Source organism: Arvicanthis niloticus, chromosome 22 (assembly GCF_011762505.2).
Source record: "Arvicanthis niloticus isolate mArvNil1 chromosome 22, mArvNil1.pat.X, whole genome shotgun sequence".
NCBI classification, from domain to species: domain Eukaryota; kingdom Metazoa; phylum Chordata; class Mammalia; order Rodentia; family Muridae; genus Arvicanthis; species Arvicanthis niloticus.
This window is the reverse complement of record NC_133429.1, coordinates 40,694,282-40,711,352: the sequence shown is the minus strand read 5'-3', so window position 1 is coordinate 40,711,352 and position 17,071 is coordinate 40,694,282. Positions and strand designations below refer to the sequence as shown.

Below are 17,071 nucleotides of genomic sequence, written 5' to 3'. Positions count from 1 at the left end.
AGTTTAAGACTATTTTTAGTTCTGATTACTTATTCAGCTAAAATAATCCCAGGTTCAGCGGTTTATCTGGAGGAGGCGTGACAGCTGGGCTCTCCAAGGCAGTCTCAGGTCAAAGCAGACGTCTTTATAAGGATCACGTGCTCTTCCCCCTCCCCCTCCCCCAACCCCAGGACGGGAGAGCATCCGTGGTGGCATGCTCTGTGACGTTGGTGTCGTTTTCACCAGCCTGGAGCCAGCAAAGTGGAGGAGAAACTGCTGATTCAGGGGCCTTATACATGGCCGAGCTCACAGCGGGGGAAAATAGGTCACTAATGACATGTGGCAAGAAGCCAAAAAAAAAAAAAAAAAAAAAAAAAAAACCAGTGGCCAGGAGTTCTGAGAGGTCTGCCAGGGGCAGGATCCATTTTCCATGAACTCCAGAGAGAAAGCAGAGTGCTTTAATTTACTTAAAGTAGTCATGGAGCCGCGGGACTCACGGGCTAAGACCATGGTCTGGCCCCCCATTTTATTGTCTCGGTTCATCTCATTTCCACTCCAGTACACTGCGATAGCTCCAGAGTTTCTTCTCTTTTGAGTATTCAAGCTGATACTATTGTTTGTTTTTCTCCCACACAGCAGGGGCAACTGCAGGCAATGGTAATATTAGCCTCTGTGATTTCTTGCGCACTGAAAGGGTTTGGGGCGGTGGGGTCTGCACCACTGCTGTTCTTCCCAGAAGCATCTCTGTGGTTCTAGAGAGGTGGTGGTGGTGGTGGTGGTGGGGGTTCTGGTGTGGTCCTTACGTGATAAAATAGTGTTTTACTTCATCTCCTGGAGTGTCGCTCTCGACTGATGTGTCCTGGTTATGTTACTAGTTCCATGGAAGAAGGAGAAGGAGGCTGGGAGTGTGTGGTACAGACCAGAGATTCTTCCTCTCCCCTATCCCAGCCAACACCCCTGGAAGGATGCTACATCAACACCGCAGGGATAGCTTCCAATAGAGCAGGGATGTCAGAGGAGCCCAAGAAAGCTCTTATCAGATGAGTTTTCAGGTCATGGTGATGTTGTTAGCAGAGGGGCCACATTTCAAGACACCCTGATCAAGGGTAGTCTTGGCCCTACCCACCTCATGAGCAATTTCCATGCCTAGAACTTGCTCCACAGGTCAGTAATCACTTTAGATTAAGACACATCTTGTTCATCTTTAATTTCCCAGGATTCATCAGCGCTCGACACAGAGACAGAACACAGAAAGTGGCCGCAGATTGCATTAGCCAGTGACTAAACCCACTCAGGTGATATTCTATCAGAAAATAAAATGGGTCACAGAGCTACTTTTCTCTAGGTCTGGGGTTAGCCCAAGTGGGATATTGATTTCCTTGACTGCCACTGATGAAATTGCTAAAATTAACATTTGAAACGATAGTGTGTAGAGAAAGTTGGGTGATATGATGTCATCAGAAATGCCGAGGTTGAGGAAGACAGGCTGATTTTGGGAAAATGAGTCTATCAAAGAGTGGGGTGTACACACTATTTGTGATAAGGGACACCCTTTGGTGAGTAGAGTGTCATTAACACAGAGACCTGGGAGGGGCCATTGAGACATGGCTACATAGGTAAAAACACAGGGATCTCAATTTATATCCTCATCAGACATGTGAAAAGCCAGGCATGAGGTCACACCTGTCATCCTAGTGCTGGACATCAGGGAATGGGGATGGTCCCTGGGGCTGCTTGCTGGGCCATTACTCTTATCCAGATGATGAGCTCCAGGTGAACCTCCATCTCAATAAATAAGGTGGAGAGTGGTAAAGACACCAGATGTTAACCTCTGCCTTACACACACACACACACACACACACACACACACACACGCACGCACGCACGCACGCACACACGCACGCACACACGCACACACGCACACACACACACACACGATTGCCTGAAAGCTTTCAAGCTTCCCTGTGGAGGAGACCCCAGGTGGAATCTTACAGAAGTGGGCCATTTGCCCTAGTGGGTGGGTTCATGGGAGCGTATTCAGCCTGGTGACTGGACACAGTAGTCCAGTGTCACTTACGAATGGTAGAAGCAAGTGCTCTGAGGAGACCAGCTCTGGAGCCTCCCGAGTCTATTGGTTTTATTTGGTTGGTCCAAGGGAAGACAGGCTGAGGACCTGCCCCACCCCATCCAGTGGCTGTTGCTTGTATATGCCTCATTCATTCCATTATGCTTTGCTCCATCAACAGTCTGCCCGGAAGTCCTCTGGCATTGACCTGGCCTCCTCCAGCCTTCATCTTCTTCCTCATGCCTCCTGCTTGCAATATCTCTCTGCCCTCCGTCCATCCAGGCCTGGTTGGTGACTCAGGTTTTCCAGTTGTGATTTGGATTAGCAGTCATACCTCCCAGGTGGAGTCTCTGGATGTCTCCTCTCTACTTCTAATGAGCCTGAGTTTTGCCGTCGTTTGCTCGGCCGTCCGTTCAAGCGGGTGCAGCCAACAGTTTGGCTGTGAGAAATGGATGTTCTCATCCACAGAGTCCACAAAAGAGAATCAAACAATCTGTTGACAGAACAAAAATGTAGAATGTTTCGTGCTTCGTATTTTGTACCGGGCTGCCTCGTTGCTTGCCTTGCTTGTCTGTGGCAGCGGGATCTCGGGTTGGACATGTCCGATTGAATCCCTGTAGCGTGCAGGGAGTAATGTGGTCATCGGAGATGGACATGAGGAGACCGTTGTCACTGTCTAGCCAGAGGCTGCTGGAAAACAAGTAGCTGAAGAACCCCTACAGTTTTCAGCATGGAAGGCATCTGATGCCCACTGTATACCTCAAGAAAGGTTTTTGGATGAAGTAACACTTTACTCAAGATCTAAAGGGCTGAGGAGACTTTAGCCAACGAGACAGGAGAAAAGCAAAGGAGGGAGGGGACAGGCTCTCTTGGGAAGGTCGTTTATTTGTGCACCTGACTGACAGCAGACTGTAAATCTTGGGGGCTGATGCTTCTTTATGTATCTGTCTAGCCCTGATGGGTAACAACAGCCCCTGCCACGTAGCCGATATCCAAGGAAATGTTTATTGAGTAAGTGGAGAATGAATGAATGAATGAGTGAATGAATGGGGGAATTTATGCTAATTGGTAAGGGTACAAACAACCTCAGAAGGTGATAACCTTCTTAGAAGGTGGAGGTTTCCACTTGGTCCTACCTTTGACATGCTGACTCAGTTGGCCAGGAGACAGGAAAGTTGCCTGGGTTCTTTGTGTAGCCGCACTTCTTATCCCCGGTGTGGCTGCTGATGTAGTTCCCACATGCAACAACACGCACCAACCCACTGCTTCGAGAACGAGCGTGCGATTTCCCAGGAGACGACTGACTAACAAGGCTCGAATGGCTAGAACTGATGGTGCATTTGAACGCTGCTCAAATCCTCCATCAATCATACGGTGGTTCCGGAAACAGGCCTCTTGCATTCCTCTTTGGTGCCTTTCTCAGCTGCCTTTCTAAGAGTGCCCTGCTGCCTTTTGGAGCCGGGAGGTGGTTCCACAGGCCCACACAGCTGCCCACACTCTTGTCAGTGAGCTCTGGGTTTCTGAATCACCTTGGGAAAATGGGAAATGATTAACTCAAAGCAAGAGGCAAAGTTCTGTTTTCTGAATGAATGATAGTAACTCAAGTGCTGACACCTAAGAGATGTGTGGGGGAGCTCACCAAAGGTGCAGAGGACAGCCCTGGGAGCCCAGGAGTCACTTTGATAAGGGAAACTCTGCCTCAGAGTGGGGAGAGGCTAAGTAGGCAAGAAGCCACAAGTGGGAGAACTTGAGTAACAGGGCTGGAGAATCTTGTGTATTCTTCAATGACCTCAGCACGTGAGCTGACATTTGACTGCAGCAGTGGCTCCTGGGTAATTATGGCTCACAGTATGCTCCCTAACAGTGGATGTTCAATAGAACCCTCAGCCATCAGCAGAGTTAAAAATATATCAGCCTTGGGCCTTCCCCATAAGAGTTCTTGATTTAATTGCTGGCAGGGGAAAAACCAGGCATTTGGTACTTTTCAAAGTTCTCTGGGTGATTTTAATTGCAAGCCAGTGTTAAGACCAATGGGTTGTAGTAGATTAGGCAGGCTTTACACCAGCCAAGGAGCTGCCTGGTCTCTACCATGACCTCTTTCCCAGGACAAGGGGAAAGAAGAGAGAGCCAGGAGAGGAGTAATTAAAGGTTCAGTGTGAGGCTTTAAAACCCTCAGGCAAGAGAGGGTGTAGAAGCCAGAGGACACCCGTGTTAGCTAGATTTATCCTTGGATTCAAAAGGAAAATATGAAAAAAAAGTGAAGCATTAACCAAAGTTTTAAAAAGACAGAACAATGGATTACTACGTCCTTCCAGGAAATCTTGGACTGTTTTTCCGGCCCAAACTTACTTAGGAATCACGTGAAGGAACCTTCACAGTGAGAGCTCACGAGAGGTAAGCTCAGCAGTAAAAAGCATATCAGTAAAACTGGAGATCTTTACTGAAAACAACCGAGGCATCCATGCCTCCGGGGAGACGAGGGCAGAGGCTCCGAGCAAGTCTCTTTGGGTAAGGATGGTAACATACGTAACAAGGTTTCACTTTTGAGAACCATCATATTTAGGGGTTATTGTTTGAAATATCACCAATGCTGCTAGTGGTGGCATTGTAAGCAGAAGGCTTCTGGAAAGTTCTGCCAAATAAGTAAGCACTGCTAGATGGCGTCAGGCAGCTTGACAATCACATATCTCATGAGAGCCTTATTTAGCTCTCAAGCCTAACTGCAGTGCCCTTGGGGGGGTGTAGGAGGAGCTAAGGTGGGAGGAGTAAAGAGAAGAAGAGGAGGAGTAAGGGAGGAAGAGGGAAGGAAGAGGAGGAGCTAGGAGAGAGATGAGATGGGGGGGGGGGACATGGAGGCTGATGTTCCCTTGTCTGTAGCAGTCAAAGGTAGTTGGTATATCTAGGTTGGGTATTGGGTTACACCTCTGGTTATAAGGGTATCTTGTTATTGATCATTACTAAATATATAAAGCCTTTGGATAATCTAAACATTAGAGTCTCATCTGTACCGAGCCCGTGTGGTTGGCGGGATGGTCTGGGCACTGCCCAGCCTTTCGGAGACAGCATGGAAGATTGGCAGAGCCATTTCCCACACTGGCATCTCATGGGTGGCAGGGCTGGTGCTTCTGGCTGGCCATTTCTAGATGTGGTGCCCATGTGGCCTCAGGCCATTGAACATGGCGGCTGGGCCGCAGCTTAGATAGTCGGCTTCACCAGAGGCTGTTTTTAAAATAATTACTATAACAGGGTGTGTGTGTGGGGGTGTCCTTCACAGAGAACATTCCAGCATCATTTTGATGATGTGTCATCAAGAAATGCTAATTTATGTCATCTCCAATACCAAAATCAAGTTCACTTGGACAGATCTATGGTCTAGGGTAGCAGGTGGTTCTGACTTCTCACTGTCACCATCCTGTACCCTGAGAGTCACTTGTGTTTCTCCTGGTGGGTCACATTGCCCAGGACCACAGCACTGAGAACCTTCAACAGATCCACCTTGGAAAGTCCAACTCTTTCCTGTATAACACCAGATGGCTGTTGACTCTGGGAGACTCATGTGATCCTGACCCCTTAAGGAGTTGAAGCATCTTTGAAAGCCAACTGCCACTTTCCCAGACAGAGACTGTTGTATGCTTGTTAGTATGCTTAAGTGGGAGATTGAACCTCTGCTCTGAACAGGCGCTTACAGGCCTTCCTGGTCTTCAAAGGGTACAAATGAATGGGGGGTCATGGGGGCTCTGATGTGTGTGAGATGTCTTTTCTGGTTTATGTGCTTATTGGCTGTAGCCTGATATTCCGGGTGAAGTCACAGAAGAGTTTCATCCTAGTGATATGTCCACAGATCTCTCTGATCCTCTAAGATTTGTGGGAAATGGCTAATATATAGTAGGGCCGTTCTAGTCCAGATCTATACTTACCCTACCACACAACAGGTTGAGCCTGTATGTTATTGACAATGGCAAAGCCAGGCAGTTCTAAATTCAAAGGATGAAGTTCACATGCCATGGAGGTCTTGTGGATACTTAGATATCTCAAGACATTAGGACTGAAGTATTGCATATCGACAATCGTCCTTTCTACCAGATCCTACATTGTATCGGAATTTCCCAGGATTCCTTGCAGCTATGATCTAAAACTGAGATCCTGCTGGATGGCAAAACCATCTTCTTAGTGTTCCCGATAGATCTGGAAATGCTGTTCTTTCTTCATCCCTTCATATTGGCCCTTTGGAAAGTGCTGTCTTTGGTGAGCAGGGTTTGGTATTCTGAACATCTAATTCTGGTTCAGGTTTCCTTTGTTGTTGGTTGAGAAAACCACCATGTCTCGAATCTGAATTTCATCTGGATTTTGCTTCTTCACAATGTCTACACTAAGTATGGAAATCAGAGATAGTAGGTGACCTATCTTGAGTGGATCCCCGACCCTGAAAGTGAAAATCCATTGAGACTTTCTAGGTGGTGTTGTGAGTCTATTCTCGTCAGCCTATGAACATCATGTCTGGTACTCAAGGATCACGTGCGCTTGGGAGGGCATCTCTTCAGAAATGACTTCCCAATCTTGCGAGTGCCAACAGGGCAGCATGTGACTTTCTACCCACGTTGGACATTCCAAAACCCAGATGTGCAAGCCTGCACACGTAACCATGCTGGAGCAGCTCGTGCTGATGCAGGACTCTCTCACAAAACTGAGTTTGGTGTGCTTTCTTCTTCTGCCCCAACTCTCACACACCCCCTCACTTTCCACTCACAAATCTAAGACCTACTGGGAGACCACAGTGCTTAAGCCCTGGGATCTGAAATCGGGATTATGGTACAGGTGCTGGCTACTGAGTGTTTTTTTAAGGACTCTATACCCAGAATCTTCAGCTCCCTTTTTGACGCTTGCTTCCCTCAAGGCCTTTCCAGATGTAGCTGGACATCTGCAGAGTCAACCACCTTGCAGGTAAAACATTCAGGAAAAAAAGAGTGCTTATGAGTACGTACAGAATTTTTTTTTTTAATTAGTCCCTAAACATGACAGTACATTTACTATTTATGTAGAGTTCACATTACATTTGTATTTTAAGAAATCTCCTGGGATGACTAAATTCACACAGGAGGAGGTGCTTAGGTTAAATACGGGCACTTTTTCATCTTATTACATAAGATGCCTAAACAACCAGTAATTTAGGGGTGTGGGAGTGATCTGGGGTACAGTCTCTCAGGGATGCTGAGAGATAGCTGGCTATATTAGGGGCCATACTTAGAGGTTTTCTCAGCCATAAGTACTCCCCCAGAAGGCTGAAGGGCAATGTAAAAATTTCCCCAGCTCACTTTTTCTCAGCCTTCTCCATGTGGCTTTTATCACTGACATACCCAAGATGGGTTGTCTTTCTAACCACAGACATTGAGCTATTCCCTTTCTTTCAAAAGCAACAGCATGCTATCGGATTGTCTGTGTCTTTCACTGGAAATTGCTCTCCAGATCTCCCACCCACTCCTATACTGTTGAGTCATCCGTCAGGTTTATGGGACTCTCCCGTTATGTGCTCAGAGCCTGCAGGTCTGAGTAGGTGAATCCTCCTCCAGCCTAGCCGTCTGCATTCCGCCGGGGCCTCTGACTTCCTGAATTTCCTCTGTTCATTTCCTGTTTAGCTTTATTAACCGAAGGAAATAAGAAGAGCTTCTCTGACTGCCGAGCCCTCTGCAGAAACCCAGTTCGTGTCTCACCTTACGTAGATTTTATTTTTGTTTTCCTACTGCTTTCTGTAACAAAGCTTTTAGAATCACTGCATAATGAGAGGCCATTCTTTCTTCTCTCTGTGTCTGGGAGAGAGCGGAGCTGCACTGGCCCAAGGATGGTTGGCTTTGGAAGACTAACATAAGGACCTTGACCAGCTGCCCCTACTGTGGAGTGGCACTGACCTGGAGGCCAATCAAGATCTCAGACACTTTTCACCCAGTGTTTGCTACCAGCCTTCCACCCATAGCACCTGCCTCTCAGAGGTACATCTGGCCATGACTAGAAAGTGGCCTCTAGAATGTTTGCTTCTTACCCTCGATACTGACAAATAGTTTTTCCTGGAATTTTCAACCTTTAGCAAAGTTTCCACAAGGAAACAGACTCCCGGGCCTGTGGACTTGATGGACAGTAATTCTTCTCTGACACAGTGACCAGCAATAGGTTCTAATATTCCTGAGAAGTTCCTCAGGCTATCCCTGAAACATACGCCTCACTAACTAGCATGTGGACTTGAAGAGAGCACAAAGGGGTAACGTCAAGATCTGCAGGGTTGGTGTTTGCCATCTGCCTCAGCGAGGACCCTGAATGCCACTCTGGGTTCCTTAGCCCTACCAAGTACCAAATGACAGGGGGTGGCAATTACAAGAGGCGGGTCAGCTATGACTCAGGTAAATAAAAATGAGTAAGAACAAAGGGGTCTTGGTTTCAGGACAGACCGAGAAGACAAAATAATGTAGAAAATGTAATATAATATAATATGAACATTAATCAATAGACAATGTTGGAAAATTTTGGCTAAGCGCCAGAAAGGAAACATAAAGTCTTCATTTCACAACCAAGATCAGAGTGAACAAAGAAAGGTGAGCAGAGACTTTCTATATCATCCAGAGGTGATGGGCCTTCACCTTCAGTACAGCCAATCATGTGACATACTGTCAAACATGACTCTTCCTCCCATCTTCTGGATGACACAGAGGCAGGAAAAGGTTAATTTTCCAAAAGTCCCAGCCAATGGCAGTTCCAGGACACAAAGCGGGTGAATGTGAGTCCAGGGTCCCGACTCCCTCAATGCTATGCTGCAAAGAGCTTCAGAAACAAAGATTAAAACTCTACGAGGAAACATCAGGCACAAGAGAAGAGAAATGAGAAGAACATTTCACACGTGTAACCGATAAAGTATCAATACCCACATATTTTCAAATGTTACTGCTCAGAACACCAGTGTATGCTGAACGATGCTAATGGTTGTTCTGTGATAAAAAAATAGTTTTGATGGTCAGTTAGGTTTAGGAAATGATGTGTTAAATCTGACCATGGAGCTTGTTCTCTGTCAGCATGCCTATTAACATTTTACGGGGCAGTAATGTTCCCCAGAACACAGTCGGGACAGTGTCGTCTTTGTGTGTGATGAGCTCCGAAGAAAAATGCAAATACCCCCAATCAGTTAAGAGCACTGACTGCTCTGCCAGAGATCCCGAGTTCAATCCCCAGCAACCACATGGTGACTCACAACCATCTGTAATGGGATCTGGTGCACTCTTCTAGTATGTATCTGAAGGCAGCTGAAGTGTACTCATATAAATAAAAAAAAAATAAATCTTAAAAAGGAAGAAAGAAAAATGGAGGCAAGAGACAATACTCCAAAAAGAACTCTCTCTCTCTTTCTCTCTCTTTCTCTCTCTCACAGTTTGAAAATATGTTCAACCTTGTCAGAAGAAATAAAACAATATTTTGACTTTCAAGTGGACATAAAAAAAGGGGGGCTGCTTTTACAAGAACAGCAAGGGAATGTGCTCTGGGACAAAGTTAGGGAGTCTGGAAACAAACAGTTATTCTGGTCGTGTGCAAGGAAGGTCTTAAAAGCAGCATGTACATGACTTCATTGAGCAAGGTCTGTGCATAGAATTTTATCATGGAGATGGAGAGGGGCTCACTGGGAGAGTACTTGCATGGCAAGCCTGAGGACCTGAGTTTAGATTCCCAGAACCCCTCTGCAGCCAGATGTGGCAGTGTGCACCTGTAACCTCCGCAGCCAGATGTGGCAGTGTACACCTGTAATCTCCACAGCCAGATGTGGCAGTGTACACCTGTAATCTCTGAAGCCAGTTGTGGCAGTGCGTATCTGTAATCCCAACACTTGTTGGATGAAATAGGAGGTGGAGCAGGCCCAGATGCCCAGGGACCAGTTAGCCTTGGGTACGCCATGACAGACAAGAGACCACATCTCAAACAAAGTGGAAGGCGAGGGCTGATCCCCAAGGTTGTCCTCAGACCTCCACAGTATACCATGGTAGGTGAATGCTTGCACTCAGACACACAAATATTATACATGCACACACCACACACCACAGACACACACGCACACAAATGCACACAAGATCCTTAATACAAGAGATAACTTGACAAGTATACACGCAGGGATTCATTTCAAAATTATCCATAGTAGAAAATACATAGAAGTATAGCTAAGTTGAAACATGACTATCCATTTTATCTAATCACTTTTCAAAACCAGTGATACTGAAAAATAATATTTTATGGGAAAATATCCAGTTTATATACTTAGGGAACAATTAGATTGCTAAACAATTTATATCATTTTTTTTCTAAAATAAAACTTAAAAGTCTGAAAACATACAGATTTAAATATTAGTGGTCCTTAGTTTTCTCTAGGAATGAGATTTTGGTTAAAGTTTTATGTTCTTTACATCTTTCTGCATTGTGTTAGCAACGACAACAACAACGACAACAATGACATTGGTTGACGACATTAATTTACGCGTCACTCTGAAACTACAAAATGGTGATTACCATTTTGAATCATGAAGTTTACGTCTTATGAACGTAAGAGCTTCTCGTCTTTCGACAAAATTAGGTGAGTCCTTTACTGTAAATGTAGCCTCCGGCTAAGAAGAATAAGATTTATGAGATGGAAGAAAAAAAAAAGCTTAACAATGGAGTCTGCAGAAATAATAGATCTTTATAGAAAAGTTAGAGCGAGAGGGAATTAGCCTCATGGAGTCTCACAGCTGCATCAGCTGGTGGCTCCTCAGAGGGAATCCTGGACCGTGAGTGGAGCTTCTTGCGTCTAACAGGGAAACAAATGGACGGCAAACTGTGCTTTGGCAAATAGACCTGAGAGCCGCCTTCCAGCGATTTCTAAAGAGAATCACAACTCCTTGTTCCCGAATTTGTGCAACAGAATCTGGGCCAAATCTGGGCCAACTCCTTCCCTTTTTTTTTTTTTTTTTTTTAATTATTTATTATTAACCCAAAATGAACTCCTTATGCAAAATCTGGAACCGGCCCAGCTTACCCAATGCTTGGGGTTGGCAGCCAGCTGTTGGCAGCTCACACACTTTTTTTTTTTCCTTTTAAATGGTGCAGAAATCTGTTGCTTTACAGGCACAGGGAAACCTGAATTGGAGGTTCTAATTTGAAAATGCCCTGAGCCTCCTAAAATCAGACCAACCTGGAGACCCTTGTCAGTTTGCTCAGATTGTTCATTGTGTTACATGAACTGTATTGAAATGAGGGGTCAGCTGTATTGTATTGAGAGGTCATAGGAGAAGCTCTCTTCTTGTTTACGGTCTGTATTTTGTAGTTAGTTTTTCGTTGCTGTGATAAAAAATACTATCGAAGGAAAAAAAAAATACCACAAGGAAGGAAGGGCTTGTCTAACCCCACAGTTTGAGGGGACAGTCCTTCAAGGAGACAAGTTGGCTGTGTTGTGTCTGCAATTAGGGAACAAAGGGCAAGATGGCTCCTGCTCAGCTGGCGTCCTCCTTTTCATTCAGTCCAAGACTCCAGCTAAGAGGGTGAGCCTTCCAGCCTCACTTAACCTAGTCTAGAGAATCCCTCACAGGTATGCCTAGAGGCTAGTCTCCAAGGTGGATCTAGAGCCTGTCAAGTTGATGATGGTCAAAACCAGTCATTGCTGGGCAGTGGTGGCGCACGCCTTTAATCCCAGCACTTGGGAGGCAGAGACAGGTAGATTTCTGAGTTCGAGGCCAGCCTGGCTTACAGAGTGAGTTCCAGGACAGCCAAGGCTATACAGAGAAACCCTGTCTCAAAAAACCAACCAAACAAAAACAAACAAACAAACAAACAAACAAAAAAACCCAAAACAAAAACCCAAAAAACAAAACAAAACCCAGTCATAACAGTATAGAAAGAAAATTGTCCAGCAACTCGCCCTGGACAGGGAAGGACTTAATCCCTAATGAAGGGTCTGTCTGTTCCTTCTTAAATCTCTTCATAAGCCAGCTGGACCTCAAGATTTCTTGGGCTTCCCCGAGGAAGAAGCGTAGGCCAGTTTTCTATGAGGATAAGGTCTGGGGTCTCCTGTTAGGGTTTGAATTTGAAACGCCTGCACAGGCTCATGTTTTGAAAGCTTGGGACAAAGAAGCTATTTGGAGACGGAGTGCAGATATTAGGAGGTGGGGCTTGAGTGGTAGAGGTGGGTCACATCAAGAGTGGGAGTGGCCTTTGAAGGTTCCACCCAACCAGTGAGTCTGGTTATGTGCTCCTCCCCCTGGGTGCCACATGAACAGCACTTTCTCCACGTTCCACTTGGCTTGGTTTCACATGGTAGTGTGAGCCACCCTACCATGCCTTACCGGCTATCATGGATTGAAATCCCTGAAACCTAGCCAAATGAAACCATTCCGCCCGTAAGCAGCGTCTTGTCATACTACTGAATGAAAAAGTAATTAATGTCACCCTCATGTCCTCAGAGGGAGTTAAGTCCCAAGGAAGGCTGTTGGCCTTTGGTTCCTCAAGGGATCGTTCCTACATCTCAAGCTTTTATTTGATTGGCCAAGGAGAATTTACCGTGCATAAATATGCATTAAATTGGCATATTAGCCAATTTCAGAAACACAATCTTAAACCACTCCTCATAGATTTCCTTTTTTTTTTTTTTTTTAATTTATTTTAGCACACAGAATAGGGGAAATACACCTAGCTTTTTCAAGTTTTTCAAGGTCCAGTTGAAAATGTAGCTTTCCTAGTTCTTCAAAATAGAATTTGCCGGAAGGACAGCTATAGTTTGGGTAATAGGATATTCAAGGATGTGTATCTTGTTTGTCCTCTCTTAAGCATGTGGGTTCGTGAGATAGTATAGCCTATTGGTCAAGGTCAGAAGTACCCACGTGTTCCCTCGTCCATGCAGTGCCCAGAGATTTGTAAATATCAAATGAAGGAATGATTGATAGGCACACAGCACTGCCCTGCCACGGGCTCCTCCATGGCATCCCTGGACCTCAATCCACTTAGCAAACATCTTTGTAGAATCTTTGGGGGTATTTATTGAGGTATGTGTGTTTCTTTTCGATGTGTCCTCTCATCTCCATTTTTCTACCGGGGTGCTCGTATGTGCATGTGTGGGCTCCCTCCCCCTCCCCCACCCTGTGCGCATGAGCTCCAATGTTTTTTTGGTTGTCATTTGGGTATACTATTTGTCAGGCTAGGCGTTAACTTTTTCCACTCCCACAGGACTCCACTCCTCTCCTACTGCTGGGTTTCTTCACTCTTGCTACCCTAGGAAGGTCAAAGATCAGCCTTCTCTTTCCAGAGGTGGAAAGTGGGCTCTGGAAACATCCATGACTACGGCAAAAGGAACAGTATTGATAGGCTCAGAATTTTTCAGCGGGGGGGGGGGGTCTGGGGGAAGGTCATCTGGGCAGATATATAGTAACCTGGCCCTGGAGCGTCTCCCTGTGCAGCTGTGAAGAGAAAAGTAAGTGCAGACTCATGCTCTTGACAGGAGTCAGCTAGATCAAGTCGGCTAGACCAGGTCTCCCTGCAGATCTTTGTCTTAGCCTAAATGCCCCGATCTGCCTTTTGTGTGGAGCCTGCATGGAAATAAACATTCTGAAAACAAAACAAAGCAAAACAAACAAACAAACAAACCCTTTCTTTCTCCCACCTTCCAGTCATAACAACATGAATTCTTCTGCAGACAAAGTGAATACTTCTGCCCATTAGGGGGAAGGTCGGGAAGTGCTGAAAAGAAAAACAAACAAACAAACAAACAAACAAAAAACCCAAAAAACAATGAACATGATTTCTAGATATCCTTGCATGGCAGCCTGTGCTTAAATCTATGGAGTTGTCCCGGATGCACACAAACATGGGATAATTAAGGGTGTAGTGATCTTCGGGACTTCTCTGGATGGAAACTATCAAAGTGAGAAGCTTCAGGTTTGGGGACAGTGAGGTGGCCCAGTGAGCAAAGGCATTGCCTCCAGCCTTGAGGGTCTGAGTTGAAAACTTAGAATACACACACGGTGGACGGAGAAAGCAATACCCACACATCATCCTCTACCATCCACGTGTGCACCTACCCCATGAAAGAATTTTTTTAAAGTAACAAAAATAGAAAAGGAAGCCACACATGTTCTGAGGTTGTAGAACCGAGTTGGGGGGGGGGGTTGTAGAACAGTCTGGGGGTTGTAGAACAATCTGGGGTTGTAGAACAGAGTGTGGGGTTGTAGAACAGAGTGTGGGGTTGTAGAACAGAGTGTAGGGTTATAGAACAGAGGGTGGGGTTATAGAACAGAGTGTGGGGTTGTAGAACAGACTGAGTGGTTGTAGAACAGAGTGTGGGGTTGTAGGAACAGAGTGTGGGGTTATAGAATAGAGTATGGGGTTGTAGAACAGACTGAGGGGTTGTAGAACAGTCTGGGGGATTGTAGACTAGCCTGGGGGTTTTGAAGAATAGTCTGGGGTTGTAGAAAAGACTGAGGGTTGTAGAACAGACTGAGGGATTGTAGAACAGAGTGGAGGGGTTGTAGAACAACTGGGGGGGGGGGCAGTGTGGAACAGACTGGGCATTCCTCCTTTGTTTTTCATGTGCTGCTTGGTCCCAGAATAGTTTCAAGCCCAGCACTTTTGTCTTTTCTCTTTCTCAAAGCCCTCACTATGTCCTGGAAGATCCAAGAAATCACCAGGGCTGGCACTGCAGTCCTTTGAAGCAAGACCCCCGTTTATCAGCTGACTGGCTCCACAGCTCCCACCTGCAGGGACCGCAAGATCCACGTGCTCAACCCTGGGTAAGAGCTGCTGTTCTTAAAGACTGGGCCAGGCTCCAGTGGTTTCTCTTTGATTCAAGGATTAAAGCGGAATTTTCCAGAAAGGCTTGATCCAGGAAGAATCCGTTTTTGGTCGGCGGTTTGTCTCTGTGCAGCGGGGACAACACTGCTTCCCACCGCCCTGTTGACAGGGGCAGCTCCTGTTTGCTCACTCCAGCAGCAGCCAAACCTGAGGACAGGGCAGGCAGGAGCTTTCCCCCAAGAAGAACTAGAGTTTGGTGCGGATTTCACTGATTCACATAAGAGAGCCATGAGCGTATTCACAAAGGGTACTTAAAGGTATCCTTCTGATTTAGTAAATATTGCATTGTTATAAAAGAAACCTGGACATAATTTAATGGAACAAATCATTGGCCCCTCCTGCTTCACTTTTTTTCCATCGAAGAAGTGAAAGAGCTTACAATTCTATTTGCATTTTCTAGACTCAATAGTATTACTTTAAAAACTAGTTACGCGATATCCATTAAACAAAGGGGAGTGACTAAAAGGTTGGCTCAGTGACTGAGCACATACGGATAGTGACTAGAAGCGATTAAGAGCGCATACCCAAGCTTGCTTCCCAGCACCCACATCAAGTGGATCACAATCCCCTGTAACTCCAGATCCAAGAGACTGACACCTGTAATCACACAGGCACCCACACACACGTGCACAAATCCATCCATAGACCCGAGGACATATGCACGTACTTAAAAATGGAATGTCCTTTAAAAATCAAAGGTCGATATATTTTCCCACTTAAACTGGCTCCGGCTGACAAAATTTTGACTGATAAATGATTTATTTCCCCACCTCCAGGTAATGGTGACTGCATTTGTTAAAAAGTTAGATCTATCTGAATTGTTTTCTGTCTGTCTGTCTGTCTGTCTGTCTGTCTTATTGCATGGTAATATTAACATTTAAAAATCAAGCTTGAGAGACATTGTTCAGTGGTGAAGCATGTATTTAGTATGTGCCAGGCTCTGGGTTCTATGCACAATCGCACTCTCTCTCCCTGTCTCTCTGTGACACACACGGGGGGGGGGGGGGGAGGGTGAGGGAAGAAAGGTGGGAGGGAGAGGGAGAGAGAGCGAGAGCGAGAGCGAGAGAGCGAGCGAGAGCGAGAGCGAGAGCGAGAGCGAGAGCGAGAGAGAGAGAGAGAGAGAGAGAGAGAGAGAGAGAGAAAGAGAGGGGGGGAGGAGAGAGACTCTGATTCCAGTCCTTAAGTTGCTTTCACTAAGATAAAATTCTACATGGGGCTTGATGGCCTCCCAAGGGATGGGGACTGGTGTGAACGTGGGATGATGACTCTTATGTACTGAAGTCTTGAAATAGAACAGTGGCATCAGGGTCATGAAGCCAAGGAACCCTTGAGTCATTCCAAACCATGGGGCGCGAGCGTACAACAGCCGGCTTCCCAACCACTCTTTATGGGTTATTTTTGTAGACAGCCCCTCGCTGTGGTCGGAGTGGGAATGAGCAAGGGTAGAGGAAGGAGACGTTGGTGTCCTTTGAAGTGAACACTCAGAAAAGCTCCTGCAGGGGAGGTCTTTACCTACTTCACTTGGCATGTTCTTCCTACTCAGGCAAACTCGTCAAGAGAATCGGAAACCCTTTTTCTCCAAGTGACTTGTCGGAGGACAGCCCTGAATTGAAACCATCTTTGTTTCCAGAGCTTGTCGTTTTGCCCCTCCCGGTGCAGCACGTGGGTGAGTGCTCGAGCGCCCCCTCTGGACAAACAAGTAAGGTGCAGCTATATTCAGACAGAAGATGCGCCTGTATCCTCCTAGGCTGTGTTGGTGTTTTTGGAATCCTGTACTTCCAGTTAACATCAGTGAGACTGATGGATGCCAGGGAATCTGCAGTTCTAAAACCGGCAAGTAAATTCTACTTGCCTTGTGCTGGAGTACCCCAGAGAAGACCCGTTCGTGCCCTTTTTCAGATGGAGAAGGGAATTTGTACATTCCATCCTGGGGGGGGGGGGGGGGGGGGGCTTGTCTCCCTGTCATTTTCTCATGCCAGGAATGGTAGGCAGATGAAAACCATTACAGATTATGACCACGAATATCCTCTTCTCTTTATGCCTGAACCCAAGCCTCATCTTGCTGTTTGTGTTTAAATGGTTTTTCTACTAATATTTGTTAAAAGTGAAAGAGAGCCGAGTCTCTGGTGAATTTACTGACACATCATAGAAAAATCTTTCAAACCTTTTACTTTTTGAGACAGGGTCATG

General features: G+C 45.9%; 1 long non-coding RNA gene across 2 annotated transcripts; it reads left to right on the top strand.

Moving 5' to 3' along the window:
• The first annotated feature begins 4,101 nt into the window (after window positions 1–4,101).
• On the top strand, window positions 4,102–16,821 carry LOC143436234 (uncharacterized). Of its 2 annotated transcripts, XR_013106391.1 has the most exons (4): window positions 4,102–4,438; window positions 10,494–10,640; window positions 14,682–14,820; window positions 16,425–16,821. It is a non-coding gene; the product is annotated as an uncharacterized LOC143436234 (long non-coding RNA). The 2 variants fall into 2 exon arrangements; XR_013106392.1 differs by lacking the exon at window positions 10,494–10,640 and having other exon boundaries at window positions 4,149–4,438.
• The last annotated feature ends 250 nt before the right edge of the window (window positions 16,822–17,071 follow it).